Raw genomic sequence first — 18,452 nt, forward strand, 5'->3', positions numbered from 1 at the left:
GGTGACTAAGTATAGGAATGGACCTCCTATCTACCACACACAGAATTAGGTATTGTATAGCTACAAACTATATACTGAGGTACTTTCTAGCCCTACAGTGTACACTTCTATGATAGATACACATCACTAAAACTACCACCATATATCAGGGGTAAAAGGCACCAGCCAGACAGACTCTGCACAGCACAGAAAATTTTGTGCTGTAGAAACTTTTAGACAGACTCTGCGCCAAACCTCTCCTCCCACAAAAAGTGTGATAGGGTTGTTAATGACCAGGCAGAGAAGACTGATCTTCAGTTATTTTTAGTTTTCCATTTGAAATTTACCCTCCTCCAACCACCAAACATACAGAAACATGCATGCGAACATGTACTCAAAACGTAAAATACATGGGACGCCATTCATCTCACTAAGGAAAAATAAATTTACCCTATCAGGGTTCAAATGTGTATTTATATAGCCTACAGGTAAATTAAAAGCACAAGCTAAGATCACTAAAGTCATCCCTTGTAGTTTCATAACAAAATATGGGTACAATCCTGCATGTGATCTGTGCACAGAGTTTTTAAAGAATTAGATCTTAATTTTTTTAAGCTACTGGTGCATTTATAAGGATCTTTTTCTATTTCTAGACACACACGTTTACATAAGCCTAAATACATGCACATAACCAAGCATAAATCACTGCATTTGGATTCATCTGATAAATAATCAACACTGAAAAACCAACAATGAATGACTTTAAAGGAAATAAAGTATGGACAGATCATTTTCCTTAATGTTTAATTTTCCAGATTTGATTGGCTTGTTATTGTAACTGCTATGTTATTTATACTTATCTTTTCTATTTACTACTATTAATAAAAACATCCTTATCATTATATATGTATTTATATGTAGATTAATATTGTACATTTTTATGCCTTTCAGTTCATTATAACCAATGAAATACTAGGTCCCAAGAGAAAAATCTATGATGAACCATCCCCAGATGATTTAAAATGTTCTGCACAATGTAGACTACAAATTGAAAATTAATGAGGAAACTTGTTTAAAAATTGGATTCAGTTACCCAAGGGTTTAAAAAACATCTTTAAAGTGCACGTAGAACTCATTTTTGTATGCAATATTCCTTAGTGATAAATAAATCACAATGTTTCTCAAAATTACTCCTACAAAATTAATTTTTCAATGTTTGTCTCTATTAATACTATTATAGCATCTCAACAGACTAGCTTATACAGTAATACTTATTTAAATTATATGCCCCCCCAGGCAAGATTCATCTTCCAACATTAGTATTCGAGGTAAGTGACCCAGGACTGGGTACAGATATTGCTCATGAATGAGTGGCAGCCTGAAAACTCAACATTTACTATATATTCCAGAGTGTCTGGAGTCAGATACGACACACATATGTTCATGTACATGCACATGACAAGTCCAAGTTATATAATAAAAAGGGGTCAAAGAAAGAAGTAATAGATTCCAAAATACTACAATCATATCATTTTTTTTCTAGCTACACACATTAGTGAAGGCCTGATGCAAGGGCCACCTAAGTCATTGAGAGTCTCTTCCTTTACTTCAGTGGATTTTGGATCAAGCCCTAAAAGAGGCTGAATTGTCTGGGGGAAGAACGGTCTTGTGGTTAGAACATAAGAATGGCCACGCTGGGTCAGACCAAAGGTCCATCTAGCCCAGTATCCTGTCTGCCAACAGTGGTCAATTCCAGGTGCCCCAGAGGGAGTGAACCTAACAGATAATGATCAAGTGATCTCTCTCCTGCCATCCACCTCCACCTTCTGACAAACCATTGAACTAGAACACAGGAGATCTGCATTCATTTGCTGGGTCTGCTACAGACTTCCTGCATGACCTTAGGTAAGTCACTTAAGCATACACTTAAGGGGTTTGCTGAATTAAGGCCCAAGTCAATAGCTACTCAATACACACCTTTAGGTTTGCATGGAATTAAGTTGAGCTCCTTTACATTTTTTTAGGTCTGGTAGCTCATTCTTTTCTCCCAGCTGAAGATCTCATGGCTAGGTCAGGGCTTTGGTGATTAGCTTTTCCCAACTTGATTTGTGAGAGCATCCAAATTTCTTCTAATGCTTTAGAATTTCCAGATGGATAATTGTCACTAGGAAGATTTTTGTGATCTTCCTACTGCAAATCTTTTTAGTGTCACTATTTTTTAAGTCAGCTTACTTTCCAATGCCCCCCAGAAAGGTGTGTTTCCTTGCTCTTGATCCTTCCTGCTGGGGAACCAGCCATCCACTTCCCTCCTACTCAGCTGGAAACTTCAGTCTCTCAATTTCCATATTGCCAGGAAAGGAAAATGCTACTTCCTTCCTAAGATATCATTTGGCCTTTAATCAATACACATCACTCTCCTGATGATTTTATCTACGCTCCAACCAGCAGTTGCAGCCGCAAATTGAGCCAAATGTTTGCCCACAGGGGGAAAAAACACAAAACAAACAAAACAAAAAAACAAAAAACCAGCATCATAAGACAAATGGCAACATACACAGATCTTCTCAACTTATAAAACTTTAAGGGCATTCTAAAATAAGATTTTTGTAACACGGTTCTCTCTTTAAAAGACAGTGGCTAGCTAGACTGAAGTAATATTTTACTGAGCATGCACGGGAAAGGTCTCTTTTCCCCTTTATTAAAATCTAATTTGGAAGTGAAGGATTAGTGTTTAAAATGATAATCTAATGAAAATGTTATAATCAAGCTCATTCTATATTTGTGTGGGAGGGAAAGGTGAGGAGAGTGCTTGTTAGCGAATATCTATTTAAAAGAAGTGTTGAGAACTTTCACGGTGAAAGGAACAGTTGATAAATGGCAGTTAGAATGAGAAAAGTGCTTGTTCATTGAACAAAGTGGTGTGTAATTTATTTTACTTCATTAGAAGCTGAATTCTTCAAACACTGAAAGAAATTAGAATTCTCTGAAACTAATTATTATAAGTATGTTTAATCATAGCTTTGAAGTTACTTTCAACCTAGTACTCTACTTCAGCTTAAATTATAGATCTCGTCCATTCACTGTAACCATCCAGATCCAGGACAGTAAAAGAGCTGCAAAATAAATCTAAGTGTTCAGAGAAAAGATAAAGGTGTTTGTTTTATTTTAAATCTGCTTTTTTTTTGGTTTTGCCTCAGTTCTTCAGAAATATTTTCGTATTCATACCATGTTACTTACCTACCAGTCCCATGCAAAAATCTAATTAAAAGTTAAAGCTCAGCATAAAACAAAACAACACAATAATATTAATGGACAAACCTATGCAGAGAGGTAAGAGAACAGGAAACGAGCAGATAATCTAATAGAAAGAAGAAGTCATGCCTACAATTTAGTAACCCCCATACAAACATTTCAAAGTCTCCAACAAACAGCCACAGGTAGCTGTATTTTCTCTTCTTTCGACAGCCACAGATCACGGAGCCAGAAATCCCTGAATTCTAGTTTCAAATCTGGCATTGACCGTGGATTTGAACAAGCAACTCATAAGGACACTGTCAACTTAAAATCGAGTCAATCTGGGGAAAAAAAATCAAAAGTCTCAGGCACTGCACAAACTCTTGATTACCACTGTCAGTGTTCATGGTTTTCCAACACATTTTCCATTTTATTTTTAAATGTATATTTTCTGTCTTCTGTTGATAGGCAAAACACCTACACAAGCAACATATGAAGCTGTGTAGTTTATTGTCCATATAAAAGAAACGACACTGATAATACCCAAAGTATTGCCATGTGTACACATGTAAAACTCAAAGTAGAGAAAAATAGTAATTTCTTCTAATCTGACTCAGTTCTCGTAATTGTGGATGTTACTGGTAACAACAGTAGATAACAATACTTCGTGGTAGAAGTGTAATTTTTAGTTGATAAACCTTTAACCACACAGCCTCGACTTTCCAGTCTTTAAAACAGGCTATTTACATACCTCACTGGAATGCTGTGATGATATCTGTGCAGTAATATGAAACATCCAGATAATACTTAGTCTGCCATGACTGCAAGGGACTGGACTAGATGACCTCTCGAGGCCCTTCCAGTCCTACAATTCTATAAAACTAGTAGGCTAACGCTGTTGGCAGCCTGTGTACCTGTTCTTGCAGGAGCAACCATGAAATACCTCCTTATTTGGACAGCTATTACTGAACATTGACGGAATGTTCCCACCATTGTTTACATAGTTAGTAATTTCACTGACTAATTTTATGTTGATGATTTGGGATCATACAATATAGGGCCTTCTTCACATGTACATAGTAGCATCCCCACACAGAGAGAAACAAAAAGGGAGCAAGAGAGTAGACAAACTCAACTACTACTCATCAATATATAGAAACTGAAGGAATATCCCCAGCCTTCACTGAAAAGCATCAGGAAAGTCTATAAATAATTTTAAACCCGTCTTGCACAATGCTTCCCCATTGCAAGTGTAACTTTTTTAATGACACGTAACAATGGTTCTCCTGGTCCCATTCTGGGACTTTTTGGTGGCACATGCTGTGAATTGAGTATTTGTTATATAAGATGATTAGATGGAAAAAAAATATTCAGATACCTAAAACTGCAATATAGCACTGATGGAGACTGTTGAAATACTGGCCCATCAAAGAGAGCTTTTTTTTTCATTTCATAAGATTGATTTACTTGTAAATTTATGAGCATTCTTATTTCATGCTTGCCAAAATCTATCAAAGCAGCACACAACAAACTCCAGAGATTTTTAGGAGCCTGGTCACATTTTCTAAGCCATCTGTAGTGTTAAATGGATATACATTGACCCATGAGCTAGAAGAAATATTTATATGTTCGTTTATTTTTGTGACTCAGCCCTTCACACAAGTGTATTGACACAATCAAACCTACCAAGGGACCATCCTGCCGGGTGTTGATCATTCTCAGTTCAATGGTTTCAATGGGAATTAAGAGAAATAAGCTTTTTACAGAACATAGCTCCAAGTTAGGGCTTCCCCTTTCCCTCCCCGGCTTAATAACATCAGCTTGTTGATGTGATAAGGATACTAGAAAATAACCAGTGAAGCATTACTATGTCACCACCAAGTACTACTGTCCAGGAATGTATTTGACCATGCAGGTCCTGAAATGCTACAGTTAGCTCTTGCCACACCTGTCACCCATTCATCTCCAGTCTACCATAGCGAAGAACAGCTTTATTTATCTCATGGCTTACTAAAGAGCTATGGACATTCCATTACCACTATAGCTTCTCCATAGCATTCAACATTTCCTTCACTTTAATTCTCTCTCACACACATTTGTTCATTCTCCTGTCTCTAGTATTTCCAAACATACATCTTTCTTGGCCCTGCAATTAAGCACATAATGTGTGACTGTCCTCTCCAAACTGGTCCATTCATGGTAAAAACACTTTGGTATAGTTCAGTTTCTATGATCTGGAGGGCAGGAAAGGGATTTAGCACTGTTGCTAGTGTTATGCAACTGGTAGCACTGATTGAATCAACCAAACTACTACTTACTCAGAAAAAGTTTAAGGGGTTCTTTGATTTAAAGTTATCTATGTAATGCACTTTTCATCTGGAATTTATGGAAGCAGGGATTGATGTCAGAAATTAGATGGCCATAAATAAGCAGTGGACTTGTGATGTTAAACAGTGATAAGTTATCAGTTTCTTTCTTTTTCTTTTTCTTTTTTTTTAAGGGGGGCAGAAGAGAAATGTACCAAGCTAATGAAGACAAGGGTAGAAGCATCAGTAAGTTTATTTAACAAATGCATGCTGACATTTTGTAATTGGTAGAGACATTAATATTTTAACCGTAAGTGGAAGGGTGTCATTTCATACTCTGCATTTTCTACCTTTTTTTTTTTGCGCTTCCCCCTGTAAAACACATTCTAACACGTCCACACACTGTCTACTCCCACTCTGCTCTGCCCACCAAACCACACGCATCCCCTGAAAGGTTCCTCATCAAGGCACCTTTCCCACCTACCATCTGGCAAAGTTTTATTTTTTGAAAAAAGGATGATATTTCAATTTAAAAAAAATCTTCGGGAAAAATCAGTTCTGCCTATCAATAAGATCACATAGGAATGAAGTAGGAAGGGTAAGAAAAATACTGGCAATAGCAAATTAAACACCCCTTTCAAAAATAATAAAATACATAGGTTTATTATTAGCAGAAATCTCTTACTTTTGGGAGTACTGCATGCTCTCAAATGGAGAGAAAAGAAGTTCTGCGTTTCAAATACTCTTTTATTCAAAGCTTAAATTAGTTTATGAACAGCCACAAATTGACAGGTCTTATTTTTCAATACTCCCTAACTACTTATGGCAAGAGTGTAATGAAATGTAACAGGATAACGTCTCCTGTGCAAACACCAAACACTAATTGCTAAATAAAAACCCAACTGAAGCCTATTTGTTGTGGGTCATATAACTGGGAATATAGTGTTTATTAAGGTGCTGTTCTTTAAGCGTCTGATCCTCATGCTGCTGAGCTTCCTTACCAACATTTAAAATATTAATGTACTGATGTTATTGCTTCCATCCACTGGTTTTGCGATTAGCAATACATACATAAAATATGGCACATTATGTGTGTCTGCATTATGTGGATCTATGATTTAACTATAATGTGTGTTTAAAAACTAACTAGGATACCTTTTTCTGTTACCAGTTAGTCATAAGATTTTATATCAAAGCTAGTTTCGGGTGTAAGAATTGTAGTTTAATTGCAGTCGGGTTTTCATGCAAATCATGGTTTAGAAACACTTAAGGTTTATGTCTGGATATCTTTAAAAGCAAAACTGCACTGCTTTATTCTCTTTTACAGGACAGATTCACTGTCCTGTACTGGACTTACAAGTTGCAATATAAAGTAACAAATATTACCAGCCAGTTTCTATGCTAAAATAAAAGGGCTGCAGATTATGAAAGAGAGTCTATTGTCATAGTGATTATTGTTATTCATGTAAAGGCATGCCATCAAGGATTCCCCTTTTGAACGGTATAAACTATAAGACAATGAAGGAAAGAGGTTCTGGTACAGTGGCCCATGTGCGATAATACTAATAACCGAGTAATGAACATGCTGTAAGTGCTCAGCAAATCACATCAGAGCAGAGTAGGCATATGAAAAAGGATTTTACCATTTTGAACAATTTTCCATATATGCAGGGGTGAAAGTTGGCTGGTACGGCGTACCGGGAAGAAGCAAAAGGGGCAGTGATTATAAAGCGATTATAAAGCGCTGCCGCAGCAAAGCACCCTCCATAAAGCACTGCTGCAGCAGCGCTTTAACATCACTGCCCTTTTGCCCCCCATTAGCGGCCCTGCTGGTAGAGATCCTACCGGCAGGGCCACCAACGGGTGGCCAAGGCGATTTAAAAGGGCCCAGGGCTCCCGGCCGCTGCTACTGCAGCAGCGGCCAGAGCTCCAGGCCCTTTTAAATCACCGCAGGAGGCCCGGGCAGCATGGGCCAGGCAGCACGGCTGGACTGGCTGGGGGAGGCTGACCCCCAGCCCTGCCTCTTCCGCCCAAGGCCCTGCTGTTTCCAGGGGCCCAGAGCCATGCCCCCGTATTGGTAACTGTTTAATATTACTTTCACCCCTGCATACCGTATATGTATAATATCAATATTGCTGAAACGATTTATCATTTTCAACGTTTTTTCTATGGTGTGTGTCCCCATTGTGTTCTAGTGACCACTACAGTTACCATTAGTAAAATGTCTTCTTAAAAACAAACCTGTTTTCATATATTCAGAACTTTCTGAATTATTCCACTTTGTGGTAGAAGTTTTCTGGTTTGGGTCATTTGGACTACATTCAGCAATATATTGCAAATTCTAAGCATTCATGACTTCAAAGGTTTTATTCCCCTTTCATCCCCCTTTGGGAAAAGGTACAATTATCACTTTATAAACAGTTTTCTGTCAGGCTGGGTTAACAGGACAGCAGCCTATCTGTAGCCAAACAAGAGTGAGAAAGGGGTAAATATTTCAAGTTAAAAAATAAGTTAATTAGTGTTACTGGTTGTAAATGGAGTTTGTTTGCTTGTTTTAAATCCAGAACAAATAAGGAACAATCACACTAGACATTCACTTAGATCGATCATCCAATATTCTGAGAGCAGGACAAGACAACGCCACCTATACTACAACCGAAGTGCTTCAGAACCTCTGGCGAATCAAGATGGTGTCCAGCTGGTGAACAAGATAATATATTCATAATTATATTTAATAACATTAACAAGACTAAGAGTTGTGGGGCTTAGTCCCCCATTGTATGCAGTACATGACCTTGGCACAGAGACTGAACTATGCACAGTCTTTGAGATAGTCCCTCCAGAATATTGATGAGGCATATTGGTGACCAGAACTGAATTCCTCTGATAAGCAATAAATTCAATTCAAAACACAAAATAACAGTGCACATTTTCCTGTTCCACCGATGAAGCTTAATTGTGTTATTGTGTAATCCAACAATGTAAAAGACCTTTCTTAGACGCACAAGATTATTCTGTAATAATCATTCAGAAAATGCTGAGATCTAACTTTATTTAAAACCCTAGTATTATGACAGTATGACAATTATAAAAACGAGGGTAGGAAAAACAACTGCCACGAATCATTACAATATTAAAGGATGACCTGACAATCACGACATTTGACATGACGGAACAGTGATGCTGTAAATTGAATTCTTTCATTTACAAGACATTATACCAGGGAAATAGACAGTACTACTAAGGACTGAATAGTACAACAATACTTGGATAAGTATAAAAGTTGGTTGAGTCCAACCATGACATTTTTTGCTAAGGAACCTTGTCTCTCTAATCTGGCCGAGTTCTTTGAAAAAGTTAAGACCACAGAAGATAAGCTAACCTACTGGATTCAATTTATTTGAAAATGGTTTTGAGAAGGTCCCTTATAAAACCCTGAGCCTTTACAAATTTGGCTGTACTTCAGCCAAGGAGGTTTTTATTTGGAGGCACTCAGTGATATTCAACACTTCAAATCAGGAAATTCCATAGAAGAAAGCAGGAATTTTGAAGAACCAGACCTGTACAAGACTCACTAAAGAAAATAAGCATGGGGAAGTAGACAATGCATGTATTAAGAACTGATTTAGAGTGGCAAGATAGAAGTCATAATACAAAGGAGAGAGAAGTTAACAGTAGAGTAAATGCTTAATTCTGGGGAAGTGGACAGTGAGTTAGTAAAGGTAGCCCATGGCACCTAATATTTTTCAATTTGGTAAAAACAAAGGAGGGTTACGAGGAATCCCAGGGAATTCACAAAGGGACTTAGGGAATCCCAGAGCTAGATTCACAAAGGGATTTAGGTGCCACTGATATTCACAAGCGCAGCTGCCACTTAACCCTATAGAAGTCTAAACTCACTCAACGCTTCCATATTTGCAGTAAAAGGCGCCTGTTTCTTCCTCTGCGTATACACACTGCAATCTCACTCTAACAATCCAGACTCCTAACCCCCAGAGCAATTCACAAACTGGGGGAAGACGGATGTTCCTCCACTTAACTTGCCAGCAGAGCCCGCTTGAGAACATGTCCTCTGATCATGCCTAACTCCTCACAAAGTGCTCTGATTGGGCCAGAGAGAGAGCGCATAAGCATGAAAATAACCCGGTGGGTTGAGCACTCAGCCACAATGGGGGAAACCCAGGATTCAGTCCCCCTGCTCCAGTGTCTCTATTATCCAGAGTAGAGCAGCTTCAAGAGGAGAGATAGAGTGAGACTCACATCAGACTATGCCATAGCCCAATAGTTAGGGCAGTCACCTGAGAGGTGGCAGATCCATGTTCAAATCTGTCTCCACGTGAGGCATAAGTGGGACCTGAACCAGGGGTATCTCCCATCCTATGTGAATACCCCAGCCACTGGGCTAAAAGTTATGAAAGAAGGCATCCTTCCTGTCCCTCCCACAGCTTCTTGCATGTAATGCCTGACTCTAGGGAAGGGTTCACAGCAGAAATAGGTGCGTCCCTGCAGCCTGGTCTGAAGAGCCAAACTCTCTGAGGTGAGCAGGGCTTAGGAAACACCCCCCCTCTTGCTGGTCTTCCACTGGCTAATTTAGGTTGTTCCATACTCAGTTTGCTGACTTTTGTGAACCCCATCTTAGGTGCCAATCTCTCTCAATTCATTGTATAGACAGCCTCAGTACCTAACTCAGGCTTTGTAAATCCCAGCAATTTTATAAGCACCTAAAACTGACACTGAGCATCACAACACCTACATCTTTGTGAATCTAGCCCATAGTGTCTGATCCTGAACCACTGGCATCATTTATGTTTTTGTTTTATTAAAATTGGACTCAATCCTGCAAGGTGCAGAGCACATCTGAGGTGCTGACTGTCCTCAATGCCCAGTGGCTTCAATGGGAATCGAGAACAATTAGCAGCTCAGCAGATCAAGTTTTATAATGAGAGCAGACTCAGAATGCTACTAAACCTGAAATGGTATATGAATACAGGAAAATAGTAATACATTATTCAGTCCCATTTATTTTATATATGCTGCTGGATATTAGTAGTGCAGAATCTCACTAATTCACATCGAAGACCCATTGCACAATACTAAATTTTATAAATTAGCAATTAAAAGACTAAACACAAATAAATGCAACACAAATAATGTTAATTTGTTCCACAAGTTCTGTTTAAATAATATATGATCAACTTTCCACCATACTGGTATAATAAAGAGTCTGAAATATATTTTGTAAAAGTATCGAAGTCTTGTAATACCAATATCATATAATAGCACTCTGGTAATAAATATTAGCTGTGGAGAGAAGAGAGATCATCACAAGAGGCAACCAATGAGACAAGTACAGTTTGTCTGTCATGACCATGTCTAAGGTCAGACTATAAGGATCAGGAGTATCTAGGGGATGCAGATGGCACCAGATATGTCTTGTCATGACTGTCTCAATACTGTTCCCCCATCATCAACATAACTATTTATATTGGTTAATGGTTTTCAATAGAAAAAAATGGAACATCAGCTCACAAGGTAAAAGAACAAAAAAAATTTCACTACCATAGGTACTCAATATATTAAAGATTTATGGCAGCCTTGTATTCCTGAACAAAATTTCTACAGTATGTTGTCAAACAAAATTTAAAATGCTCGATTCAACCTTTTCATGCCAACAGAGAGGCTGTTTGTAACACACAGGGAAGCAGGGTGAAATACAGCAAGGGAAAGAACAAGCCCCAGTGTTCATGGTAGGGGGAGCTCCATGCTGCCCAGAGAGACAGAGGATGAATCAATATCCCTTTTGGCATACCAGTCAACATCTTTAGCACCTATTCAATGTATGCTTCATCAGGGACTCTAGAGTCTTGACCTAAAGTATTGCAGTATGTATGACTTTGAGGCCACAACCACTGCCACTTCCGACAACAGGCCCAATGTGCAATGAGATGACGTGGTATAACCTCCAGTCCTCTGATTCTGAGAACAGTTATTCATAAATGTACCCCATACACAAGAAGGAAGTATATGACTCTATACTTACAGTTACTGCCTGAGCATGAGCTAATTCTGCCTACACTGTATCCAAGTTTCTATTTATCTCTTCTAAAAGAGTTAGCATTAAAGATTGATGAGACAGCCATCCTGCTTCGGGTAGCAAATCATTTCTATTCAGATTCTTTTCACAGTATGCTCCATTTCTTTGGGCTAGGCAGTGTGGATGCAAAAGAAATCTTACGTAGAATCTATATTCCTACATTTAGACATTACTGAAAGTAAGTGGAAAACATACTATATGAAACTGATACAAATCTGAAATTTTCCTTAAGGGACAATAAACAAACAAACAAACAAAAATCTCAGAAGCCAATGAACAGCACACCTGAAAAGCTCAATAGCTCACCTATAACCCACAGGTTGAACTTTTTAACTATTTAATTTATATTACTTAATTCTCTGTTCTACACTGCTGATCTATAAATTTGCAATAATTCATGCATTAGAGTGACAACAAATATCTTCTGTGCTAAACTGTTGATTGGTCCAGATTCTTCAGTCCTCTCAGAAGTGTGCACCACTAGACCAGTATGTTCCTGTGTAAGTTATTTTCAATTTCCAGACATGATGTGCTTTACAGAATTTGGGCAAACTTAGCCAGATGCAGACTTCCTCTGCTTGCTACCACCTTAAAGAGGAAAATCTTAAATCAGTATAGCAGATTATGACAGACTGTTTGCTGCTAAAATACCTACTGCACAAATGCTGATAAAAGTATTACTAAATAGTAATTAAAATTCTTTAAAAAAACACCTTACTATACTAGGATAAGCTCTCTGTAAAGATCCTATCTCCATCTGCACAGTAATACATCAACTGCTACTCAATTTGTTAAGAGTGAAATTTATGGACTATCACTTAGATCATAGAATGTATTTGAAATAGGAAAATCCATTTATTAAAGGGACCTAGGTATCAATGTAAAATTAAAACCAAGAGGATAAATAAGAAGTTAAATAGTATTAGTCAGTATATTAGAAAAATCATTTTTGCATACACAGAAATATGCTAATCAGGTTGGTTGTTGTAGGAAAGTATCAATTGTATCATTTTTAACGTCACCATAATCTCATCCAACAATGGATGGATATACTGAGTTAGGTAAACACTGAAGGCAGATCATGTCTGTGCTGGCTGAATGCACATTTAGGGCTCCACTGGCATTAAGACCACCTGGACAGAGATCAGAGAGCTGCAAGCCTCTCACAACCCCCATTTTGCTCATTGGTACAGCCAGGGGCGGCTCCAGGCCCCAGCACACCAAGCGCGTGCTTGGGGCGGCATGTCATGGGGGGCGTTCTGCCGGTAGCCGGGAGGGCGGCAGGCAGCTCCAGTGGACCTCCCGCAGACATGCCTGCAGAGGGTCAGCTGGTCCCGCTGCTTCGGTGGAGCATCCGCAGGCACACCTGCGAGAGGTACACCAGAGCCGCGGGACCAGCGCACCCTCCGCAGGCACGTCTGCGGGAGGTCCACCGGAGCAGCGGGACCAGCGACCGGCAGAGCGCCCCCCGCGGCGTTCCGCCCTGCTTGGGGCAGCGAAATGGCTAGAGCCGCCCCTAGGTACAGCCCAAACTGAGCAAGACTGGGCTCCCAGGAGCTGAGGCAAGGCTGGCTTGGAGTTGTGCCGAGTCAGTGCATTACACAAGCAGACTCTGCCTAGAGCCCCTATGCATTTCTGACTATAGAAAAGGCTGCTTCATCACCAGCGGAACCCCAGCTTAAGAGAGCCAGTTATGAACATCTACCCCAAAAAGTGAATCCCTCCCTTGGCCACTGTCATGGTATTGGGACTGCTATTTTTTTTATATACACATCAAAAGAATCAGGGCTATAAATGAAGACTTTCTGGGTACATGACAGTCATTTGCTGGCAAGGACATGGCACAGGTTTTCACTGCAGCTTTGCCAAGTGGCTAGGAACAGAGTTCTAAGATGTTCTCAGGCTGCTTCCTGCAGTATCCATTTAAGCTTCATTTTTAGTTAAACATATTTTATTTCAGGAATTGTCCTATGTCTCTGCGAATGTCGACAAAATATGACTTAATATAAGCTGAAATTGTGTTTAGAGTGTGCGGTGTTAGAATGGCCAAGACTGGGCACAGAGCAAGGAGGTCAGAGTCTGTATATGAAGTCAACAAGCTACAGTGGAGCATTAAAATACTGCAAGGGATAGGTTTTTTGTTGTTGCTGTTGTTGCTTTTAAGGCGTTGAATATTGTCCACTCAATAGCCCCAGCAAAATCCCCTTCTAGATGGACTTTTCAGATTTTAGCTCACCACATAGCAACCCCTCACTAATGAGGAAACTCTGACAAATGTGCAAGTTAAACTGTCATCTCTTCCCCTTCCCATGGTTTCTTCACTTTCTTTTCTAATGAATGTTAAGATTTGAAAAGCGTTTCTACTTACATCACTTAAAATGGCAAAATGTCTTGTTATAAGACAAATATCTTCTTAATTGTTTCATGCCATAAGATATCATAGTATGGCAATATGAAACAAGAGAAGGTTTGTTCATTTCTGCATATCTCTAGTTCTACAAAAACTTGCATTGATTAAATGATTTTGTGAAATTCTGATACCTAATTAGCATGTTTGGTTATTAGAAATAAAGTGTGGATTCCAATCTGTTACTAGAGTTCTGTACTCTTTCCATCATATTAATCTGCTCCAAAGAGAAACATATGAAAGTTTCTCAATGGTCAAAAATAAATTACAGATCTATCAGACAGGTTTAGAGACACAGGGGACATATCCACACCAAACCCAAATACAGACCCGTGCAAATTAGAGCCAGCATTTTCAAAAAACTGTCATTACTTTTGATATCCAACTTCAAATACCTAGATTCAATTCTCAGAGGTTATAAGCAGCCTGGCTGCTATTGCAGTCACTAAGAGGTGAGGGTTTCTGAAAAATCAAGCCTAGATGTCCAAAGTTGGGCACCCATAATTAATGGATGGTTTTGAAAATTTAATTTGAAGTGTTTTAGCTTGGGTATCTCTGACGATATTTCATGTACAGCCTGATCCTGGGTGGGGTGTCAGAGATACCCAAGCCCCTTTCTGTTTGTAGGAGGGAAGATCCATGTGTAGAGATCCTCCCTATGCAAATCTAAGAATGGCCCAGACCATCCCACTGTGTTCTAGTGTTTTATTTAGTTTAATTGTACATCTCTGGGAAAGGGCATTAAGCCATTTCTCTCAGGAAAACATTCCATCGTCTTTAGAAATGCTTCTATGGTTGATAGGTTATAGACCTCATTCAACAACAGCATAGGCTAAGTTTTATATCCCCTTTCTCTTCCTCATTCCAAATAAGCATTTGCTGTCTTCATCCTTCAAATTATTGTTATGGCGTCTTTGCTTAGCCACGTAATATAATACCGATCATTGTTGCACATTATATTGCTGTAGCACTTTGGGACCCCAATCATAACCAGGACCTCATTGTGCTAGCCACTGTACAAACACATTACAAAATGTTCCTGGCCAAGAAGCTTACCGTCTAAACAAACACATTGCTGCTTTTCTTGATCTTTCATCACTGGGAGTATTCCCTGACCCTTAGGCATTATCCTATGTTTTCAATATTAAAAATCCCAGCTCCCATTAAAGCGTCATCACTACTGGCACTGTGCAGAAGCACCCTGGCTTGTTCACACTAGCCCATCCACTACTGGAGCCATGGGAAACATGACCAGACACGTACGTGTGTGTGTGAGAGAGAGAGAGAGAGAGAGAGAACCTCCATCCTTCAGGAGCAGGGTGAAAAGACCCCAACTCTCCCAGAAGCAACAATGCACAAAAGGAGCAGGGTGTAATTTCCTCCCCTTTCCCTTCCTATATAAACATGAAAATCTTGTTTGGGGTTCTGGTGATGCCCTAACTCCTCCAGGCTGTTCCAAAGTGGTTCCCTGCATCACCTTAACCCCGTGCCAGCTTCCTTAGAAGCCCTTCCAGCCCCAGAATCAGCAGCAATAGCATCACACACAACAAACAAGCATTCCTGTTCTCCACCCCCACCCACACCCCTTTATCAAGCCTTTTGGCCTTCAGACTTTCCAACTGCAGTTAGTGGAATTCCTTGTTGACATTTACTATTATCCATTTGTTCTTCATCACCGGACACTGCACCTTCTCTCCTGATCCGTACCCTCACTCTTTCTCCACTCTCTCCCCAAACTGATATCCTTTAAACCATTCTCATTTCTCCACTTTTATACTCTTACAAATCCATCCTTAAGCCCCTCTTCACCAACTGCCCATGCCCAACCTATCTTAGCACAAGAATTAAACGCACACAAGAGGCCTTTAAATGATGCATTTCATTTAAATTAAAAAAAAAATAAAAAAAATCATAGCATGTGCATGGCTACATACATATACTTGTAGCAACCATCAAGAGAGGCACATAACTCCATGACCTGACTTGCTCAACCTATGTCTGACTTCCCTCTGCCCTACACTCCCAGCCTATTGTTTGCTGCATCTTGTCCAAAACGTCAGCTTCTAAGCTCTTCAGGACACAGGCTGTGTCTTTGCTATATTTGGATCATATCTACCACCTATTTGGTGCTCAGTGAATATTTTTAATAATGATAATGTGAGCTCCAAATTATTTCTAATCTCTGTAGTACTGAGGTACCCAGAACAGAAACTGTTCCACGTATAGTCATGACACAGGTGTATTAAGAGGTGCTATTATTCCCCATCTCAGTGGCATGAGGCCTCCATTTGTCCCCACAACAACCCAGCACGCAGTGGATTCTTCTTTCCTAGAATTCGCAAACCCTTGCCCCTTCCTGCTCTTCCACAGTCAAGTTCCCGAAACAACTTCCTTTTCATGACTCATCCCATCATCACTGATAAAACTGAGAGACCCAGAAGTTCATCACGACCATAATTGTTTATTTTAGCACTATAGAAACAAATGTTAGCCTAACGTGAACATTACATAAAACCAGAATATGTCCATAAATTAAATTCAGGTTATTTTCTTCAACAAAACGCACATGGATTAAAGGAATCTAAGGAATGTGCAGTTCAAAAGAGAACTATGACTAAAAGGTACAAATTAGATATAGCCAAAATGATGCAATGCATATTAAATACAGTGTGCAAACATTTTTCCCCACCATCACACCCCCTTAAATATCTAGCTTTATCTTTATTACTGTTTTTCAGGCAATCACTCTGATTTTGATCCTCTGTTTCCTGTTAAACTGGCAATAACCTTTTACAGAAATAGCCTAAAATTAAACCATTGTGCTTATAGTTGCAAGTTTTCAATTCCTTTCCAGATACTCTTCCGAGAGATTACAACCAAACTTTCTTAGAATTCAATTTAAAGAGTAATTAGCGAAATGTATTAAAACAAATTAAATTGATCCACACTGATTTGTCAATACTATTCAGCTGTAGCTAACTGTCATCTAAAGGTCACTCATAGATAATCAGCTATGCAGCATCAGCATAAACTTGCCACGTCGTATTTCTATTGCTGCAGTTAACCTGTATGAATGAATACTGAAGTGTTGCACTCTCTATTTGCTTGTCTATTCACTGCAGCACCATTTTCTCATGAGCAGTAAAATCAATTCTAAGAAAACTTTATAGAAACAGTTGGCTGGGAACCAGCTTTGTATAGATTTGGATTTGACCTTGCTCTTTTCAAGTCTATGAAGATAGAGAGCAATTCTCTCCCTGTCTACCTTAGGTTAATAAAGTTGTACTGCCTGACTTACTCAACACACAATCTTTTCTGATAATATGCCATTCAACTGAAGAGCCGCACTACTTCTACATTTTTCTTTAACATATTAAAGACATTCAAGCTACTAAATAGATTATACTAAAAGGTTGGGTTTTCAGAATAAAATAGCTATTCACACAATATGAGAACAAAGTTCCCTCCTGTGAAACTCTGGCAGATTCTTGATTCACATGGAAGAGATCTGTCCAATAGCCTACCCTCAGGAGTTTTATAATAATAAAAACACAGGGCAACATTTCCATAAATGATTCCTAATTTTTAAGCAGTCTTCTACTTCTTGAAATTATTGAAAGAAAAAAATCCTCTTCACTAATATGGGTAATTGCAAAATAGACATTACCCTAATTTTATTTTTGCTTATACCCTCCACATTTTCTAAAAAATCTAAAATGAAAAGTATATTTCCTGGTTTACCCTGTTTGACAAATACGTGGTTGGTGTGGGATGGGGAGAGAGAGGGAAAGGCCACTTTGAAGTTTGGGGATTGACTATCAATTTTCTCCCCCTTACTGCAAGTCATCCAGCATCAGAATCATATTCTTGATGATCCCATAATCTCATCACTTGGTTTGTTAATATTGTCCTGGTGCATTTTTCTCTTACAAAAAAAAGTTTAAGAAAGACTTCACCCTTTCATCACGTTCTACTACCCACTTATCTCCCTCTCTGAAACAAAGATACTAAATTTGGTTATCTATATAAATAAACAGACATTTTAATTGTGGGAGCTAAGGGACAAAAATAAATTTCCACTTGGGGTACCTATATGTGAGATTTTTCCAAAACTATTTTTCCTAATTCTCACTTAGAAATCTTCATTCTCCATGGTGGATTGCTCAGTGTTGATCAAGTAGGAAAGATTTAGTATGCAACAGTGTGTTGGAGCAGATGGAGTTCATTTGCTGAATTTCATAATTTCCATGCTATATGAAGTTCAAATGAAGTGTTCTGTCAACAGAAATCCTTGTTTGCCACTAAAAGCCACATACACCCTGCCCCACTCGCTCCCCCAAAAAACTAAGTTGTTAAAAAGTTATTTTGCTTTTTCAGAAAAGCAATAAGAAAAGGCAACAACTTGTCCTTTTCTTCCAAAACTTTTGATACA

The 18,452-nt window shown here is 38.9% G+C and overlaps 1 protein-coding gene and 1 long non-coding RNA gene across 6 annotated transcripts in view; one reads left to right on the top strand and one right to left on the bottom strand.

The window, feature by feature from the left end:
• Positions 1-18,452, bottom strand: part of CTNNA2 (catenin alpha 2) — a 765,838-nt gene that overhangs the window by 396,658 nt on the left and 350,728 nt on the right. The gene's annotated exons all lie outside the window — the stretch shown is intronic.
• On the top strand, positions 2,830-8,258 carry LOC123370914. Of its 3 annotated transcripts, none has more exons than XR_006579623.1 (3): positions 2,830-2,897; positions 5,714-5,765; positions 8,084-8,258. It is a non-coding gene; the product is annotated as an uncharacterized LOC123370914 (long non-coding RNA). The 3 variants fall into 3 exon arrangements; XR_006579622.1 differs by having other exon boundaries at positions 2,867-2,981; XR_006579621.1 differs by lacking the exon at positions 2,830-2,897 and adding an exon at positions 3,154-3,309.

The sequence above is a fragment of the Mauremys mutica genome, chromosome 5, assembly GCF_020497125.1.
Source record: "Mauremys mutica isolate MM-2020 ecotype Southern chromosome 5, ASM2049712v1, whole genome shotgun sequence".
Taxonomy (NCBI): domain Eukaryota; kingdom Metazoa; phylum Chordata; order Testudines; family Geoemydidae; genus Mauremys; species Mauremys mutica.